This window comes from Grampus griseus (genome assembly GCF_964374135.1).
Source record: "Grampus griseus genome assembly, chromosome: 12".
Classification (NCBI taxonomy): Eukaryota; Metazoa; Chordata; class Mammalia; order Artiodactyla; family Delphinidae; genus Grampus; species Grampus griseus.
The window spans coordinates 84079725-84086611 of NC_139006.1; the positions used below are offsets into that span (position 1 = coordinate 84079725).

General features: G+C 38.7%; 1 pseudogene across 1 annotated transcript; it reads right to left on the minus strand.

Annotated features, from left to right (window-relative positions):
* Window positions 1-3517: 3517 nt before the first annotated feature.
* On the minus strand, window positions 3518-4213 carry LOC309830963 (ubiquitin-conjugating enzyme E2 D3-like; annotated as a pseudogene). The gene has a single exon. The product of its transcript is annotated as a ubiquitin-conjugating enzyme E2 D3-like (transcript).
* Between the last annotated feature and the right edge of the window lie 2674 nt (window positions 4214-6887).

Sequence of the window (6887 nt, forward strand, 5' to 3'; positions counted from 1 at the left end):
GATAATGACTCAACGGGCTTCCCTGGTGGCACGGGGGTTGAGAGTCCGCCTGCCAATGCAGGGGACACGGGTTCGAGCCCCGGTCCGGGAAGATCCCACATGCCGCGGAGCAACTAGGCCCGTGCGCCACAACTGCTGAGCCTGCGCTCTAGAGCCCGCGAGCCACAACTGCTGAACCCGCGTGCCACAACTACTGAAGTCCACGCACCTGGAGCCTGTGCTCTGCAACAAGAGAGGCCACCGCAGCAAGAGGCCTGTGCACCTCAACAAAGAGTAGTCCCCGCTCCTTGCGACTAGAGAAAGCCCGTGCACAGCAACGAAGACCCAACGCAGCCAAAAATAAAGAAATAAATTTAAAAAAAGAAAAAAAAAGATAATGACTCATTTTTGACCCACACCTGCTCGTCTTCCTTATTCCCTGTGTCACTGAATGACGCCAAAAGTACCAGGCTGTTCACGCAGAAAGTGATGGTCACCTGGATCTCTTCCTCTCCCTAAAAATCTCTTCAATCATCCTCTCATATTGATTCCCATGGCCATTGACTAACACCACGCCTTCGTCACCTGTGGCTGGCTCGCTTCATCAGCTTCCTTCTTAGTTTCTCAGCCTCTTGGCCTGCCAGCCTCCAGTCCAGCGCTGCCCCATACAGTAACAATGAGTCGTGTGTGGCTCTTTAAGTTCTAATTAAATAAAATTTAAAATTCAGCTCCTCGGTAGCCCTGACCACATGTGACAAGTGGCTACTGCATTAGACAGCACTTATTTAAGACATTTCCATCATCACAAAACTTTCTGTTAGATGGTGCTGTTTCAATTATCCACCCAATGTATGCTCCATGGATCACTAAACTAAATCTTTCCTCTCATTAGCTAACACCTCAAAGCAATCTCAGTCTCCAGGAAGCTTTCTCTAACCCTCCAAGGGTATACGAGATGCTCCCTCTCTAAGCATTCGTGACATTCTGAGCTTCTCTTGATTATAAAGAGCAATAATCAGGTGCTTGTCTATTTCTTCCACAAGGATGTAACCCCGAGGACAGGGATTAAGTCTGTATCTCAAGAGAGTGACATGTGCATTTAATTATCCATGTATTAATTCCACAAATATTTACTGAGCATTGCTAGGGACTGTACAACACTAAGTACTGAACAATTTAAAACTTTTTAAATGTAGGTATACTCTAGGTGTTCAGTAAGTGTTTGTTGACTTAGTAAGTAATTTTGACTCTGATCCTAGAGAATCAATAACATGTAAATCAACTGACACGTTTTTTGACATAACATGTTTGGCAGTACCGTCATAAATGGACTATTAGGTTATACAAAGTATAAGTTTACCAGGTAGAGATTTCTTTGCTTTCATTCTATGAAAGAACAGATTTTAGGGGGCATGGTCATCCAATTGACTATTATCTTCAGAAGAACAGAGTCTCTTTCTTTTGCTCAAAATTTTATCCTGCACCTAGCCAAAAATGAAGCAAGTCCTCAATAAGTATTTGTTGGATAAATGTTAAGTGAACACAGGTATCAATTAGCCTCTTTTATATATATATATATATATATATATATATATATATATATATATAAATGATTCTCTTTTTTTATGGACTTCTATTTATTTATTTATGGCTGCATTAGGTCTTTGTTGCTGTGCTTGGGCTTTCTCTAGTTGCAGTGAGCGGGGGCTACTCTTCGTTGTGGTGCACGGGCTCTAGGCGCATGGGCTTCAGTAGTTGTGGCACGCGGTCTTCAGTAGTTGTGGCACGTGGGCTTCAGTAGTTGTGGCACATGGGCTCAGTAGTTGTGGCTCGCAGGCTCTAGAGCACAGGCTCAGTAGCTGTGGCGCACGGGCTTAGTTGCTCCGTGGCATGTGGGGTCTTCCCAGACCAGGGCTCGAACCCGTGTCCCCTGCATTGGCAGGTGGATTCTTAATCACTGCACCACCAGGGAAGTCCCTCAATTAGCTTCTTGAGTTTTTTAATCATAAACCAAAAATATTCTTAAAAAGGTCCTCTCCTAACATGATTCAAATATCTTAAAATCTCTGTTTTTGGAATTAAAATCATTTTTAAGTATTTAAAACATATAAGGAACTTTTGGAAAAAGTTAAAAGAGAAGTCGTATAATAAGAAAGTCAACGTAAAATACACCTTTGTTAAATATTGTAGAATCACTATGCTGGAAAAAGTGCCAACTACATTATCCATTTCATTACATTGGATAGTTTTCACCATAAGATTCTTCTTTTGTTATGTGTCCCTAGAGAGAACAAACTATAATAGTATAGATATTGTAATAGTGAGTGAAGATCATGAAACAGCCAGAATTGTACAATGCCTGCTCGTAGAATAATTTGAGGAACATACATATAGTGTCATCAATTGAAAAGTTTTCAGGGGATGAAAATACGATAGTAGATTATGGACCAATGGTCTCATACCGTTGCTCTAAGTAGTAATTCTCATAAAACAATTGAAAGCATATGCTTGAAATGGAAAAGCATCACTGGCCACCACCGTCGATATAAAACTGGATATATCGTTTGAATGTCGGAGCTACTTCTTGGAGACATTCAAAACTCCATTTTTGCTGTGGAACTTCAAATTCTTATGTAATTAATTGAAAATAATCTAAAAATAAATGTTCTTCCATTTAATAGACTAAGCAAATCATTATATTACATACCATATTGCATGTTATTCATTAACCACGAGCAGAAACAGAAGCTGTCAACAAAGGACTCATATGACAAGTTCAAATGGTTACTGGAATGTGATAGACTCTTTTTTTTTTTGGTTTATGCAACTTTATTGAAGAAAAATAAGTCAATTACTAGCAGAGCTATTAGTTGATCACTCATCCATTGACAACTTGCATCATTTATTCAGTGCTATATTAAACAGTGTGTTGGAAGATAGATTAACTAATAGCTCCAAGCCTCCTAACAATTTAAATGAAAATTACAAAATGTTTGAGACCCTCTTTTGGAATACAAAGGGTGTTTGACTTCCAATTTCCATTCTCTGTAGAACAAGAACAGGTCTTTCCTTTATTGACATGCATAAAACACATCACATTTTCTGTTCTGCTGGTGCTATCAATTCAATACCAATTCTCCAGCCACATCAGTTATGAGCATAAAGTATATCATGTAACCTCAAATCTCTAACAGTGGAAGACTTAAACAAGAATGGATGCTGCTAGAATAATGCTGCTTTCTTTGATGTGACAACTCAGCTTCCACCTTCCTCCCCCTCTGCTGATTCTTCAGCATGTTAGAGCAGTGAGGAATGGTTTTGGTCTCATAACCAAGTTAGAGTGAAGACATCGGCCACATAATACACATGCTCCATTTTTTAAAAATTCTGAATCCTGGGCAACTGTCCTCTTGTAACTACTTTACAGTTTCTAAAAGCAGTTATTGTCCAAAGCTGGAAGGACTTGTCTTCTCAGATGAGCATGTGAACGAATGGAGGGAGGTAAACAAAAAATAAAGTTAAAAAAGATGAGGTCTGATAGGGGAGCAGCCGGATAAGAAAATCAAAAAAGGAACAGTAATTTAAAGTTTATTCCAGCTATAATGCAGGTTATTCTGACTTTAAGGTAGCATCACATGGCCTACTTCTGAGTCCGTGCCCGAGATATTCTGTTGTACTTATCTCTGTTTGTTTTATAGATCCGTGCAATCGCTGGCACTAGGGGGTCATCTGGGTTTGGATCACATAGCAGTGAACAAATGGATTAAAGAACTTTATAAATAGTTAAAGCAGGAGACCACTGTGATCTTAGAATATCGAGACAAATGCTGCCATTACTGTTAATATTTGGATGATAAATTCTTGTTGTAAATGCAGCCTTAGGTGGTTTGAAGGGGTAGTCTGCAGGAAAATGAATTGTCAAAAAGAATACACCGCCTTGACATGGGCTGTCGTTAGGTCCCATAATTCTGGCTTGCCAATGAAACATATCACCCCCAAGTGGACCTGCAGAACATTGTGCTGGAGGGTCACGGGCCAAACCGCTAAGCTCCTTATTCATCCGTTTCAGCGCCATCGTCTGTGCTTTTCGTCTGGCCCCTCATTATCTCGGTGTGTGTTCAAAGTTCCGGGCAAAACTCTTGATTATCCCGGCGGCTTGGAGGGATTGTCTCTTGGTCTCACACCGGCTCTGCCAGACGCAGGCGCAGAGGGGCCGGGGCCTCCCTCAAGCTGCGGCCTCCCCGCGCGGCAGCTTGTGATAGACCCTTTAAGTTACTGAAACTGGTCTACAGTATATGTACGGTCTCAACTTTTCTTATTTTTCTGTATTAGTTTCAAATGATTTAACTCTTATTTACTTTCTATCATTGGTCCAATATTTGGAACAAATCCTATTTCCTCGGCAACTTTCGCAATGTTTTGAAATCCCTAAACCAGGCGAGTCAACGAGAATATGACAGATTTATCCCTATTTGGCCTTTATCCAAACCCCTCTACTTCGTTCCATTTAAGTTCGGCAAGCTGTGTTAGCAAATAATGAACTCAGAAAAAACTTCACGGACCATATGGCTACGATTGACTTGGTTCCAACATAGGGTCTTTATACTTTTATTAAAATAAAAAAGATATTACAGAATATAAACCCAGTAAAATTTCCTTTTTTAAAAAAATTAAATAAAGGAAAATTAAACAAAAGAAAAGAATCTGTTAAAATGTTTGGTTCTATGTATGGCCACCAAAATCTATAATCAATTTGTTTTCAGTCTAATATACACACAGATAGAGACATAGACACAGTAAACACACACACACACACACACATTCTAATTAATGTTTAAGATATTAGGAACATCAGAATATATTTGTGTATGCTTCTCAAACTGGGCTTCCTATCATCTTGGATATATGCTGCTGTATCATTCCATGTTACATAAATGAATGCACTATTTATATTAATACAAAGTTATTGTGGAATAGAATGCAAAATTTGCACACATTTTCTAGCACTCAGAAAGTATCAAACAAATACTAAGCAGTTGACTAATCAATGAATTAGGTTTTAAGGTAAAGCATTTTGAGCTTGCTGCAAGCCAGGTACTTTCTCAGACATCCAGGCATTCATTCTCATCTGGGAATTCTCATCTCATCATTCATTCGCATCTATGTTATCTTAAAAATGTTTTAAGATAATATAAGAGAGGTTCACCTATCAAATGATACGGCACAAAACTAAAATCCCACAAATCAGAATAATAATGCTTTCATATACATCATCAGAATTACAAATGAAAATATTAGTATATCCCAGGAAGATTGACACCTCATTACTGCTAACAAACCATAGTACTCTCAGAATTGCCCAAAGAAGTGACTAGAAGTATAAATATAACTCAAGTAAATTTATTATGTGAAAGAAAAGTGTGAAAAGGCTAAGTAAAATGAAGGCTCAGTGTTTGGCATAAATGAATAAATTATTCATGATAATTCAAGACAGGTCAATTGCTACTAAAATACGTGCCAGAGTTTAATAAGTAACTCTTCTATGGTGATCACCACGTGTTAGCCCTCTTCTAATTCCTTTGCTTATATCAATTTATATCATCCTCATGCTTTCACTTATGTACCTTTATTATCCCATTTTACAGAGAAGAGAAATAAGGTCCAAAAATGTAGCAACTTTTGTAGAGATTCACAGCTGAGCTGGGTTATGAATCCAGTAAGTGCGGGTCCAGAATCTGGGTCTCTAATCTTTATACTGTTCATCCCCTCTATATATCAGCAAAAAAATCTACCGATTTAAGAAAATACACTGTTAAGCCAGTTGTATGTCACAGCTATTTGTTCAAATTATTTTATAATTACACTTGCGTTTTTAAATGTATAAGTGGTGTTATGTTTATCTGTGTGCCAGTCCTTTGTTAAATAGTGTCACACAAGACCAATAATGATTTATGATTCAATTTCTATGCATAAGGAAACAAAGACACGAACACAACTGTATGACCTTACCAAGGTCATTATGAAATGACGTTAGCAATAGGACTCAAATCTCCTTGTAACCAATTTATATGCCCACATAACTTTTCTCTGTGAACAGTTAACAGAGGTCTTCAATCTCCTTCTGATATTCTGCTGGCCGATTTAGGATTGCCTTATTCGACCCACAAGGTTTGGTATAAATAAACTGAAAAGATGTGTGTGTAGGTATAAAGTCACAATGTCACTGTGATGAGCATCCCTGTTTTCATTATTGTTGTTAAGAAAGAAAACAGGACAATTTACAAAAAGGAAGAGAGTCTCTCCCTTATCTTGTTAATCTGCAGCGATGCCCGCAGTGCAAACAACAGGGAGTTTTCCCGAACATTTAAATATTAGGAAATACTGTTGTTGACAATGTACACAAGGGTTTTGACTTGGTGTCTGTGACAAGCCCCTCTTCCAGCTCAGCAATATTTGGCGTACACAGCTCAGTACATTCTGATACACTCCTCTCGCTATAATTCACCATTTTTAAACAATTGGCTTGTGTCTTTGTGAATATCGTCAATTCTACCTGTCTGATCTAAGGTGAAACTTAGGGAAGTATCAGCTATGTCAGTTCTTCTTGACGTGAGCCATGATACTAGCTCAAAGGCAACCACAAAACCATAAGGGATAAGATGTCTCTTCTTCGCCCAGCGGCATCTTGTAAAATGGATAAAGAAACATGAATATTTTACTCATAACCGGGCGCTTCTACAAAGAGCTCATATCTCATCTCTTTGCAGCAGCACTTGATCATTCATGCCTTTTAGGGTCACTGCTGACTAACTTTTGAGTAACTCTATGACTGGTCTCAATGAGGCATTTACTAGGGAAAACATTTAATAACATTGTATACGTATTTGCTGGTCTTGCACCATTCACTG